Raw genomic sequence first — 14,118 nt, 5'->3', positions numbered from 1 at the left:
TCACTAGCATAGCATCCCTCCACATATCGGGAAATCGACCTTGACCAGGTCTCTAGCATATACCATCCTAGCTACCAGGATACAGACATATCAAAACAATAACATAACAACAGATACCCAGATCTCAATCCGATAACGGGCCGACCTTGGTGCCTTAGACCCTGTTGATATATTGAGGATATCTCACCTCGCAACTGCTGACTGAAAGGATAAGATCACGCTGCTGAAATCTCCAACCCGAACTCCACCACTGGCTAACACCAACACAAAAACCAAAAATTACCAAGATGCCCCTAGAAGTCAATTGGTCAACCCTTGGTCAAAGTCAAAGTCAAAGTCTACCCCTGACTGACTCTACTCGCCGAGTCAACCCGATGACTTGCCGAGTCCCCATACACAGAACCTCCTTCAATTCGCGATTTAACTCGTCGAGTCATCCCTTGACTCACCGAGTCACAGCCTTCCCAAAAGAAACTTGGACCCTACAACTAGAATCGCCGAGTCCAAGAACAGACTCGCCGAGTCTACGACCATCTTCAACCTACTCACCGAGTTGTTCTTCCAACTCACCGAGTTCCAGGCCCTCTTCATCCAACTCGCCGAGTCCACTCATGTGTCTCGCCGAGTACCACCGGGTCTGAATCCATACAGAGGCTTTCCAAGCCATGCAGATGATCCAAACCATAGATCTACCCGTCCTAAGGCCATCCATCACGTAAAGTGGCAAACTTTACGTGAATCCAAAGAGATCTAGGCATTTTCACTCTAGGGTTTGGGTTTGGGACAAGATAGCTCCATCAATCTCTCAACAACAGGGACCTTTATGCATTCAAACCCTTTCTCCATTCCAGATCTGAGGTACCTCAGATCTAACCTCTAAACTCCAATACATCAAAAGATATGATCTCTAACATCTCCAAAAATGATGAATCTAGATAATAGCAGCTCAAACAATGAAATAATACCTCAAAAGGAAGCCCCAACAGCAATGAAATCTAAATCCAAGCAAAGCCCCTTACTCCAAGCCTCCTAACTCCCCAAGATCTTCCTTCAAATCTCTTTTCCAAGGTTCAAATGCACTCCAATCCTTCACACTCGCGTTTTCTAGGGTTTCCTGGTCTCAAGGGAAGGTAAGGAGACTAGGAAGAGGGCATAATGTCTTTTATATAGGGCTCATCCTTCGAAATTAGGGTTTTCTCCACTCAGCACCTACTTGTCGAGTCCATCTTTGGACTCGCCGAGTAGGCCACTTAACACGCGACCAAAGTCGCGACCCTACTCGCCGAGTCCACCCATGGACTCGCCGAGTTGCCCTTCAAATTTACACTTTTAGCCCTTCAACTCTACTCTTGATATTCCGGGATGTTACAATTCTCCCCCACTTAAATTAGGCTTCGTCCTCGAAGCCTGCGATAACTCGAATCTAGAAATTCTCTCGCATTACAACTCCTGGCATTAACCCAACCAGGCTCCTCAAAGCACGACTATGGAACCCATAAACTCACTTTCTCCTTGCTCGCGGTGTCCTAACCACCGTCAGAAGCCGGCCACTGGCTTTACCCTCTGATAACCACACAAAACAACTGAGTACCACCCATGGTGCAACACTGCTCCAAATCACATCCAACACTCAACCCATATGAGCTATAAATAACTATGCACCACCGGATTCCCGATCCGAGTCCAACTCTATCCATTCCAAGCTGACAGAAAAACACATTCTTCAGGGCAACTCCCATGAGTTCTCCTCTTGCAATCACATGCACGTGCTGAACTAGCTCTGGCACCCTAGGTTTAGGAAAACCCATCCATTGACGACCTTCAAAACATCCCTCAGGATGAACCACTACTATGCAATTCCTTCACCGAAATCAAGCTGGGAATTCAAAATTCCATCCTTGTATCCCTTACGAGCCTCTTGACTTTACACCCTCGGAATTTCCTTTCGTGACCTCGGCAGACATCCAAACCGGACGTGATTCCATATCACCGCCGCACACACTGCGCAATAACCATAATTGACACATTAGCCACACTTCGCACTACTGATTTCACTTCCGTGACTTACACTCCCCCTCGGAGCTACATTCCTTTTCTTTTCCTTGCCAAGGAGATCCACTTGCCTGCCTTGTCACTACGACAAGTGCCACGGTGCTCACCCAATACTACACCGTTTCTTTATGGCATAACCGCCATCCCATGCACTATACATCCTCTGAATCCACTCACGAAGACTCTCAAGTCCACGCTCGACTTCCTATCATGATCAATATTTGAGGCCAGACCTTCTAATGCTAACATAACGCAACATAGTCAAACCATTTCCCCGCACCGATCTAACAACACATGCAGAGTCTTCAGCATGACTGGACCGCCTTACTCGGCCTTCAGCCAACTGGACCACTCTCGTAACCTTTAGCAGAACTGGACCACCCTCCAGGGCCTTCAGTCTAGCTGGACCGACCTCCGAGCCTTCAGCCTGACTGGTGCGCCTACTGGCCTTCAGTCTATCCGGACCACTCAATTAGCAATCAACATTTCGAGTTACCTCTCCGAGAAATCCTCCCATGCATACTGTTCTAGCCCCCTAGGGGTTCCGAACTCTATCTCCATCATACATACTCGATCCTAGCCTGATCCCAGTCCCTTCACAATCAATGACATGTCTGTATCCCGCCCCGCACGCCCGCTACTCACCCATACCAGCCTGCTCTCGGCTGAAAGAAATACCACCGAAACCCAAGCAGCTAAACAATCTCTCAATCCTATCGATCATCCGGAGAATTTCCAATTCTCACCCACTTAGGGCACTGACTATCAACCACCGGTCGCTATCACCGACCTCCCAAAATAACCTTGCACAAGGCCCAACATATACACGCGAACAGATTCCCACTAGCACTAGCAACCTTCGCAAAAACACATTCCCACACTGATCAACCCGCTCGAAAGAAACCCAATCCTCAATTATCCACTCCTCAGACTGCAGATGTTGCCCGACATTCAAACCAGCACCGCATCCACTAATAACCCTCACAAAAGATATCCAGCGAAAACCCGAAACACTAACCCATAACCAAGCCATAACCCTCAAAACCAAAGAATACAACACCGAAATCCACGCAACAATACTAGCAGATAAACAATACTCCATCATAATCATAAAATAATAAGACATCAAGAAAGGAACATACCCGCAGCTGCATCCGGCACTGCTCTGAGCTCCTCTGCTGAAAGCTGAAAAGCGCAACCCTGAGCCCTTGGGGGCTCCGCTCCACCCTGACCTCCTCCTGTGATCCTCAAAGTGGCCGACGGTGGAGCCTGCACCGGTCCTGCAACAAGCTGTGGGCAGTTAACCCTCAAGTGCCCAACCTGATGACAATGATAACAAATCCTCAAATCCCAAACCGGTGCTGACTGCCAACAATCCCTTGCATAGTGCCCCTCTTTTCCGCACTTGCGGCATACACCACCGTACCGACAAACTCCAGGGTGACCCCTCCCACACTTCCCACAAACGTGGCTGCCCTGATCTCCCATCCTGGAATCAACGGTCTTAGACCGTTTCGTTGCCGGCTGCGACTGTACCGGAGCTTGCCTCAGCTCATGCAACTGCAACTCAATCTCTAACTCACGCCGCCTGGCGGCCTCCTGCAACTCCAACAAGGTCTCGCACCTCTGCGTGGACACAAACTGTCTGATATCTCTCTTTAGCATACTCAGATATCGGGACATTTGAGCCTTCTCCGAAGCGAACTCAGGGCAAAACATCACCCTCTCAGTAAACATCCTGGTGATTTCCGTCACCGACTCCGAATCCTGCTTCAGCTCAAGGAACTCCTGATCCAACATCTCCCTCTCGACCTACGGAACATAACGAGTGTTGAACATCTCTCTGAACTGATCCCATGAAACCGCAGCCCTCTGCACATCCGAATATAACCCCGTGGTCAACCTCCACCAATCCTTTGCCCCAATCCTTAACAGGTTTAGAGCACACCTCACCCTCTGATCAGCAGGGCATGACCACGTGAAGAAACACCCCTCCACGTCTGATAACCATCTCATTGCAACGATCGGATCATGAACTCCATCAAAGGTGGGAGGCGTCGTATTATCGAAGTCCCGATACTGAAAACCTCTACTAGCTCCTCCCCCTGTCGCTGCTACAACCGTTGTAGCCGTCGTGGCAGCCGTCTCTGTGAGAGTCGCATAGCGCTCATCAAAATACTCCACCATGGCGGTCTTGATCGACCCAAACAGTTCCGGCAGCTCGGCCCGGAACAATGTAGCAACCTGATCATGCAAGATCTCATGAATCCTCGCATCCAAATCGCCTGTGCTCATCTGACCCACAACCTCGGGCGGTACGCACCCGCCCAGAACTCCCTCTCCTGCTCCTGATCCTGACCCGGATCCACTCCCAGCATGCCTTGAAATCTCCATACTGAAAATAAACCACCAAAATCTCAGACACTTCCCACTATCCCGGGAACCAACTCTCGACACAACCCTAGAGGTCATGGTTTCCCTGATACGCGTATGGCTCCTGTGCTTTCAGTAGTACGGGCTCATACTATCTTCCACACCTACCCACATTTGTATGAAGTACTACCACAATACCCTAGTGACAAGGATACATAACAACGCTCTACCCTCACTACTAGAGGAACACTAGAAATATCTCACAAGGAAACCCTAGGCTAACAGGTATCATAAATCAGGCAACACATCATGAAATCCTGAAGATCCCTAGCCTAACACTAGCATGCTGTTCTATCAAAGCTCAATAAAACAAATATCATGTATGGTATTTTGGGGTTACTTACTGGCTCCGGCTGATCGTACCTCCATGTCCTCCTTTACTTATTTTGAAAACCATTTTAAATTCTCTTATGAAAACCCTCCTCGATTTGAGACTGGAGTCACACAAGTGTTCCTCCAATTCACTCAAACCAAGGCTCTGATACCAACTTGTAACGACCAAAAATTTCAACAAAATTTAAACTTTTCAAAAACATCCCAATTCATTAAGTTATTACAAAAAGGTTTTCAATACATTTATTATCAGAGTATTCCCAGGTCCATATCATAAAGCATAAACACGAGGAGCGGTACGATCACGCCTTTGCCTTGCCACGGTCTCCTGAAGAACCTGAAAAACATTAAACCACAACTGTAAGCCCGAAAGCTTAGTGAGATACCCCCAAAATACCAACCACATATATCATACACATAACATGCTATATCATAACAATCGCAGAACAGCCATGCATAATGGGTCTACTGTGAGACTGGTCCGCCGTGTCGGGCCTTCAGTCCACCTAGTCCACCCTCCGAGTCTAGTCAAGTCCCTCGAGTTTGCAGTGTAGTTGGTCCGCCCACGTCGTACCTTCAACCCACTTGGTCCAATCTCTGAGTCTACAGTATGACTGGTCCACCCGCATTGGGCCTTCAGTCGGCCTGGTCCACTCTCCGAGCCTCGGCACGTCTGGTCCGCCCTCGTGGGGCCTACAGCTTATCTGGACCGCTCGCTGGGCCTTCAGAACAACTGGTCCGCCCTGGGTATCTTGGCCTACAGCACAAAGCAGGACCCGCCTCAACCCAACTCCAGTCCAAACATCCATGTGCACGTAACATACAATCACATAACAGTTCATAGTCCACAAACCGATCAAACATATCACATAACATATCATTACCCTAACCAGGATACCGACCTAACCGGTCACTAGCATAGCATCACTCCACATATCGGGAAATCGACCTTAACCAGGTCTCTAGCATATACCATCCTAGCTACCAGGATGCAAACATATCAAAGCAATAACGTAAAAACAGATACTCGGATCTCAATCCGATAAAGGGCTGGCCTTGGTGCCTTAGACCCTGTTGATATAGTGAGGATATCTCACCTCGCAACTGCTGACTGAAAGGATAAGATCACGCTGCTGAAATCTCCGACCCAAACTCCACCACTGGCTAACACCAACACCAAAACCAACAATTACCAAGATTCCCCTAGAAGTCAACTGATCAACGCTTGGTCAAAGTCAAAGTCAAAGTCTACCCCTGACTGACTCTACTCGCCGAGTCCCCATACATAGAACCTCCTTCAATTCGCGACTTAACTCGCCGAGTCATCCTTTTACTCACCGAGTCACAGCCTTCCCAAAAGAAACTTGGACCCTACGACCAGACTCGCCGAGTCTACGACCATCTTCAACCTACTCACCGAGTTGTTCTTCCAACTCGCCGAGTTCCAGGCCATCTTCATCCAACTAGCTGAGTCCACCCATGTGACTCGCCGAGTACCACCGGGTCTGAATCCATACAGAGGCTTTCCAAGCCATGCAGATGATCCAAACCATAGATCTACCCCTCCTAAGGCCATCCATCACGTAAAGTGGCAAACTTTACGTGAATCCAAAGAGATCTAGGAATTTCCACTCTAGGGTTTGGGTTTGGAATAAGATAGCCCTATTAATCTCTCAACAACAGGGACCTTTATGCATTCAAACCCCTTCTCCATTCCAGATCTGAGGTAGCAACCTCAGATCTAACCTCTAAACTCCAATACATCAAAAGATATGATCTTTAACATCTCAAAAGGAAGCCCCAACAGCAATGAAATCTAAATCCAAGCAAAGCCCCTTACTCCAAGCCTCCTAACTCCCCAAGATCTTCCTTCAAATCTCTTTTCCAAGGTTCAAATGCACTCCAATCCTTCACACTCGCGTTTTCTAGGGTTTCCTGGTCTCAAGGGAAGGTAAGGAGACTAGGAAAAGGGCATAATGTCCTTTATATAGGGCTCATCCTTCGGAATTAGGGTTTTCTCCACTCAGCACCTATTCGCAGAGTCCATCTATGGACTCGCCAAGTAGGCCACTTAACACGCGACCAAAGTCACGACCTTACTCGCCGAGTTGCCCTTCAAATTTACACTTTTAGCCCTCCAACTCTACTCTTGATATTTCGGGATGTTAGATGCCCTCTGCATTGGACCGAAGTCCAAAAATTGCATCGAACCAAAGTCCAGAACTAACTAGGGCCTTGCCCTCCGCATCGTACCGATGTTCGGAACCCGACTGAACATAGCATGGCATAACATAACTACTAGCATAAACACATATAAGGCATATTGCATCGGATTGAAGTCCGGAACACATAATACAAAGACATGCTTGAATCACAAAGACATCAAGCACACTGAGATGATGCATCAGACCAAAGTCCGGAACTACGGCTAACTAAACGGGCCGACATTGTGGCCATAGACCCGTTCCTACTGGAAGAAAAACTCACCTCGTAATGCTAGCTGCTAAGATGCTAAATCTGAAACTGGCTGACTGCTGCTCCTGAACACCTCGGCTAAAAATTCCATAGACACTAAATCAGATACTGATAACTATTTTCATGGTAAAATGACTAATTTACCCATGGTCAAAGTCAACTTTCAGATGACCGGACTCGCCGAGTTGGGCTGCCAACTTGCCGAGTCCCTAACACCTTTTCTAATCCTCTACTAGCTTCAACTCGTAGAGTTTGGCAATAACTCGATGAGTTCTTCCGAGTTAACGTCGAATCTAACTTCATCCGACTCTCCGAGTTATATGAACAACTCGTCGAGTTCTCTTTCATCATATAAACACGTCCAGACTGTGACTCGCCGAGTTGTATGAACAACTCGTCGAGTCTATTCTTGAGGCATGAAGATTGCCTTGGACTCGTTGAGTCATGGCGTGGACTTGCCGAGTCGCCTGCATTCCAATACTATATAGCCACTTCTAGTCGGTCTCACTGCATCCAATTCATAGATCTGGGCTGGTTTTACAAGTAAAGTTTTTAACTTTACGTGCATACACAAGAGAATGGGGCTTAATCATCAAAATCATCCAACAATAAGCACTTAGGGTTTGGAACAAGGCTATATTTGCATAAAGGTATCTATATTGAGTTTCTAGAGCTTAATAACATCCAGATATGTGGTCTCCATCCTAAGGAGAGCTCAAATCTCGAGTTTGAATCATATAAGGCTCCAAGGAAACATAAACAAGCAATAAAGAGGGTTTAATGGAAGAATAAGCAAGGTAATAACTTTATTACCAGAATATGAAGCAGATGGAAACTAGTTCTTGGATCTCCTTCCTCTTCTATTGATCCTCTTTCCTTCTTCTCTTCTACTACTCCTAAGCTATCATACAACACTCAAGCTCAACAATGGGGACTAGGGTTTTACAAAGAAATTCTCTAAAGGTGTTGGAGGCTGGGGGAGGCTATAATGATGTTTAAATAGGGTGAAAACCCTATGATTTAGGGTTTCATCCAGACTAGCAGACTCGCCGAGTTCAGGATACAGACTCGTCGAGTCGCATACTAAAGACGCTTACAAATCCCGCCTCTACTCGACGAGTTGGGCTACTGAATCGTCAAGTACCTCTTAAGAAAGGAAAAAGTACTTTATTTAAATTACATACCAAAGATGGGTCGTTACATTTTCTTTCCAAACAAGTTTTTGTTTTAACGATTTTTGTGAACTTTGTTTCTTTGAAAAACTTTCCTTTTTTATGATACATTTGATTTTGAAAGCGATTGAGGTTCGAAAATTGTGCCATCCTATTTGGCTATAAAAACTGATGAAACAGATCGAGAAGATTCATTTCGAACAGAATAAGTTGTAGGTACAGGCAAATCAGGAGTGTGTTTTACAACTTTCTTAGGTTCTGACTGACTGAGAGGATATGGTTTCCTTTTGAGAATTCTTAGACACATTCCTTTTGGAGTTTTCAAGAAATCTAGAGTTTTTTCTAGACCTAACTTCCTTCTTAAGTGCATTTTTGGCCTCATTCTTAGGACTAGTGACATCATTTATGTTCAAAGAGGGTTTCTTCTTTTGATCGGATGTTGATTTATATGATTGACCTCTTGAAGGGATTTCAAACTTGGGCTTGATGGGTACCGAGGTTGTTTTGGAAGTGAGTAAGAAATTTGATTCACAAGAATCAGAGGAGACATTGCTTGATGTTTCAATGTTATCATCCAAGGATGTCCATGCAAACTCAGAAGTACAATTTTCAGTTGTCACAGGAATTATTTCCTCAACAACACAGTTGTTAAGAGGATTGTGTTTCGGAACATAATATATGCAATTTGAAACACTGTGGGGGAATTCCCTGGTCCGATTCAGGTCCGGGTTTGTTAGAGGCAGAAGCGGTGTGGAATCAGGACACTTGAAAACAATTGGTTTAAATCCAGGAATCAAGGACGTAAAATTGGAAGTCGTCTCACAAAGGGGTGACAAAGGAGAGATAGGGGTGTCTAAATGTTGATGGTTCGGAACATCTCCCATAAAAGTCAGGTTTTGTAACTCCTTTAAGGGACTAGCTATTGGTTTCCGAAACTCGTTTCCACGACCAGGAGCATTTGACCAAGGATGACGAAAGTTATGTGTAATCCTTTGATTTGCTTCAAGCAAGTCAATGGAATTATGCAAAGCATCAATTTTGGCATTGAGTCGTTTGTTATCAAAAATCAAAACATTTCTTTTAGAATAATTGAATTCACATTTGTTTTTAAGAATGATACATTCATCTTGTGACATTACAAGTTTCACTCTAAATATTATATATTTAATTTCTTATCCTCGAAACGTAACCTAAGACGAATCAATTCACTGTCCTTCTTCTCACTAGCTTCTATGGATGACTCATAGACTTTCTAGATGGTGTTCATATCTGTTTGGATCTGGGTTAGATAATGTCACACCCCCAAACCTGAACGGCGGAAACGTTCGGGGGCGGATGACTTCATGTGGTAGCGTAACAAATGAATACATAGTAAAGAAAGCAATACAACCATCATATATATAATTGAAAGTTTACATTTGTCAAAAGTTACATGTTCAAAACCAATTACAATATGATGTCAAAAATATGAGATTAAACTGGCGCCGCAGCATCTCTTCTTCAAAAGCATATTAGTACCTAAAATTACTGAATCCCTGGGACATACAAGTAATTTTGAAAGAGTTGATCAGCATTTAAGCTGGTGAATTTCATAAGTATTTAAGTGACAATGTTTGAATGAAATGAAATGTTTTCTCTTTGTTCGTTTGTGTTTAGAAAATCCTATATTTTCTACTAGTGTAAAAGTAGCCTTCACTCAAGACCAATGTTTGTTTCCAAAATGTATGTAAATGTAAAATAACCAATGAGGTTGAAAACCTTGTAAATCAATGCATTTTTAATACCCCTTGTGAGTTTTATAACCATACTATTGACTCTGAATGCCTATACACAACGTTCTTCAGGCGTTGGAATGTTATGACGTTTGTCACCCCAAACGGTGGACTGTAGCTAACAGTCAGGGCGCGGGTTGTCAAGCCCGTATAGATCTATACACAAACACCATGCTCCCCCTCCAAGGGATTCTGGTATATAATACAGGACTTGAAATGTGTACTCGAATGTACATGAAGTTAGTGTCTCACAAACCCGTGGTATAAAAACATATCTACTTGTTAAAATGTTACATTTGTTCTTGTATACGAAAGTAAACTTCTTGAAATATATGTTTCTAGTACATAAGAGTTAGAAATCTGTTCGTAAAACTATACCTATTATAGTTTTAAAAAGTGTGCATTGTTTGTTTTAGAAATACTTAGGAAAAGAATCATTTGTTTATGAAAGCATAGATTTTTGGTGTAGAGTCTACGATAGAAAAGAATAATTTAAGAACAGTTTAGTTTTATACATGCATTACAACAACTTTATATTTTAAAAGATCGAATGCTATTGTAACATATGATATATATTTATATAATTAAAAGTTCCTTTAAAGGTTTATAAATCGCATGTGATTTGAATATTTAACAGTATATAAAAGAGTTTCTTTATGAAACACACGATAATACCCGTGTGTTTTACTTGTACTCCCCCCCCCCCCCCTTTGAAAGCATATAAAAGTATTTAGAATAATTAAAACGGTTGATTAAGGGGTATGAAACTCACTTGAAAGTTTTGGAGATAGCGAGATGGAAAACCAGGCAGAGTTTCGTCTCGGGAAACGGATTTTCCTCGGGATTCTCGGGAATCTCGGGAGTAAAATCGACCTTCGGGACTTGAGCCAAAAAGACCAGAGCTTCGGGTTTGAACGGACACGGAAAACGAGGCAAGGTTGTGAGAGAGAGGACAGAAATGAGCCCTTTCTTTGGAAACCCTCGTAGCCTATTTATAGTGAGGCTGGTCTGCCTCAGTACACGGGGCGTACGCTCGTACGCGTACGTCATGCATGACCGAAGCCTCGACTGCCTCGGCCTCGGATGGGACGGGTCCCTGGGTACGCGGGTCGGATGGGACAGCGGGTCGGGTTCTCCGGATCGTGCGACGTGGATGGTTTGAGGCCGAGCTCCTCGGGTACGCGGGGCGTACAGGAGTACGCAGCGCGTAACTCGGATGCTGACTCCCCTTCGGATAATATCCGAATTTTGAATAAAATAAATAATTAATTTATTTAATAAACTTCAAAAATTCATATCTTCTTCATACGAACTCCGTTTTCGATGGTCTTTATATCCTCGCGTAGGTGAGACTACGCTCTTCAACTTTCGTTTAGACTCCGTCGGCAAATTTCGAAATTATTTTTTTATTAAATATTAAAAATCTATCGTGTTTAAGGAATTTCTTTGAAAATTCGTAACTTCTTTATCTGATGTCGGTTTTTGCCAGACTTTTTACCTGCTGGAATACCATTGTCGAGACCTTCGATTCTCGTTTAGGTCATTCCGGCCAAAAGTCGCTCGATTTCTGATTCGAGTTTTTAGCTGTCTGTTGCTAAGTCGAACTTGGAAAAATCATAACTTCGCTAAATGAAGTCGGATTTGGGCGTTCTTTTCACGTACGATCATGGTTCAAAGACATTTAATCATAGAAGGAAATTAAATAGGACTTATTTGTACATTTTATTATGAAAGTAAATTTTATTACTCAGAAGCGGTTACAATACTTGACCCACTTTGGTCGTTACAAAGAGTTGAAATATCGGGTTGTCACATCATCCCCCCGTTAGAGAGAATTTCGTCCCGAAATTTAAAGTAGTAAAGATACTAGTGAACATGAAAGAGATGAGGGTACTTTTGTTTCATCTGATCTTCGCGTTCCCACGTGAATTCGGGTCCCCGCTTGGCGTTCCAGCGAACCTTCACGATGGGTATGCGAATTTGTTTTGTTTGTTTGACCTCTCGGTCCATGATTTCTACTGGTTCTTCCACAAAGTTGAGGCTCTCGTTGATCTTGATTTCGTCGAGTAGGATAACAAGAGTCTCGTCGGATAGACACTTTTTCAAGTTTGAGACGTGGAAGGTTGGATGGATGTTACTAAGTTCGCGCGGTAGGTTAAGCTTGTAAGCCACAAGGCCGATTATGGCAAGAATCTCGAAAGGCCCTATGTATCTTGGATTTAGTTTCCCACGCTTTCCAAATCGTATTAAACCCTTCCACGGTGAGACCTTTAATAAGACATGGTCTCCTACCTGGAATTCCAAAGGTTTCCTCCTTTGGTCAGCGTAGCTTTTCTGTCGGTCTCTTGAGGCTTTCAATCGTTCATGAATCTGAACGATCTTCTCTGTTGTTTCACGTATGATCTCCGGACCGGTGAGAGTGCTTTCAGGAAATCTTCTTCCAGCTAACTGGGTATCGCCCACTTCAGTCCAGCACAGAGGGGATCTGCACTTTCGACCATAGAGGGCTTCAAACGGAGCAGCCTTTATGCTTGTATGATAACTATTGTTGTATGAAAATTCGACAAGGGGTAAATGAATATCCCATGCCTTTCCAAGATCAATCACGCAGGCTCTCAGCATGTCTTCTAAAGTTTGTATCGTTCTCTCACTTTGTCCGTCTGTCTGTGGGTGGTAGGCTGTACTCATGTCCAGCCTAGTTCCCAGGGAACTTTGTAGTGACTGCCAGAACCTTGAAGTGAATCTACTATCTCGATCGGAGATAATGGATATCGGAACACCATGCAGTCGCACTACTTCCCTTAAGTAAGTTCTTGTAAGCTTCTCCATTTTGTCAGTCTCCTTGATGGGTAGGAAATGCGCGGATTTGGTCAGTCTGTCGACAATGACCCATATGGTATCGAGTCCACTTGTCGTCTTGGGTAATTTGGTTATGAAGTCCATAGTAATCCGCTCCCATTTCCATTCCGGTATCTCTGGCTGTTGTAGTAGTCCTGACGGTTTCTGATACTCGACCTTAACCTTAGCGCAAGTAAGACATTTACTCACGAAGGTAGCAATTTCTGCTTTCATGTTAGGCCTCCAGTACAGTTTCTTAAGATCCAGATACATTTTATCTGAACCCGGGTGAACGGAATATCTTGAGTTGTGAGCTTCAGTCATGACTATGTTTCTGAAACCACCATGTTTTGGGGTCCAGATTCGGTCCATGAGATAGTAGGCTCCGCCACCCTTGACTTCTAAATTCTTCTCCATTCCTCGCAGGGATTCACCCGCCACATTTTCAGGTTGCAAAGCTTCCATTTGTGCTTCCTTAATTTGTGTGGATAAGTGGGAATGGATAGTCATGGTCAGAGATTTGACCCTCCGACCAATGTATTCCTTTCGACTGAGGGCGTCGGCTACTACGTTGGCCTTTCCAGGATGATATCGAATCTCACATTCGTAGTCATTCAGTAACTCGACCCATCGTCGTTGTCGCATGTTGAGTTCCTTCTGATCGAAAATGTGTTGAAGGCTCTTGTGATCGGTGAAGATGGTACTCTTTGTTCCGTATAAGTAGTGCCTCCAGATCTTCAGAGCAAATACTACAGCTCCTAATTCGAGATCGTGTGTCGTATAGTTCACTTCGTGTGTCTTAAGCTGTCGGGAGGCATAAGCGATAACCTTCCCTCTCTGCATAAGAACACAACCAAGTCCTTGATTTGAAGCATCGCAATACACTACGAAGTCTTCTATCCCTTCGGGGAGGGATAGTATCGGTGCGGTGCACAAGGCCTGCTTTAGTGTCTGGAATGCCTTCTCTTGTTTCGCTTCCCAATCAAAGGCCACACCTTTCTGGGTTAATGAAGTAAGAGGTTTCGCAATGCTCGAAAAGTTCT

Source organism: Lactuca saligna, chromosome 6 (assembly GCF_052625555.1).
Source record: "Lactuca saligna cultivar CGN05327 chromosome 6, ASM5262555v1, whole genome shotgun sequence".
NCBI lineage: Eukaryota > Viridiplantae > Streptophyta > Magnoliopsida > Asterales > Asteraceae > Lactuca > Lactuca saligna.
The sequence above is the reverse complement of the archived record's forward strand: the minus strand, read 5'-3'. Positions refer to the sequence as shown.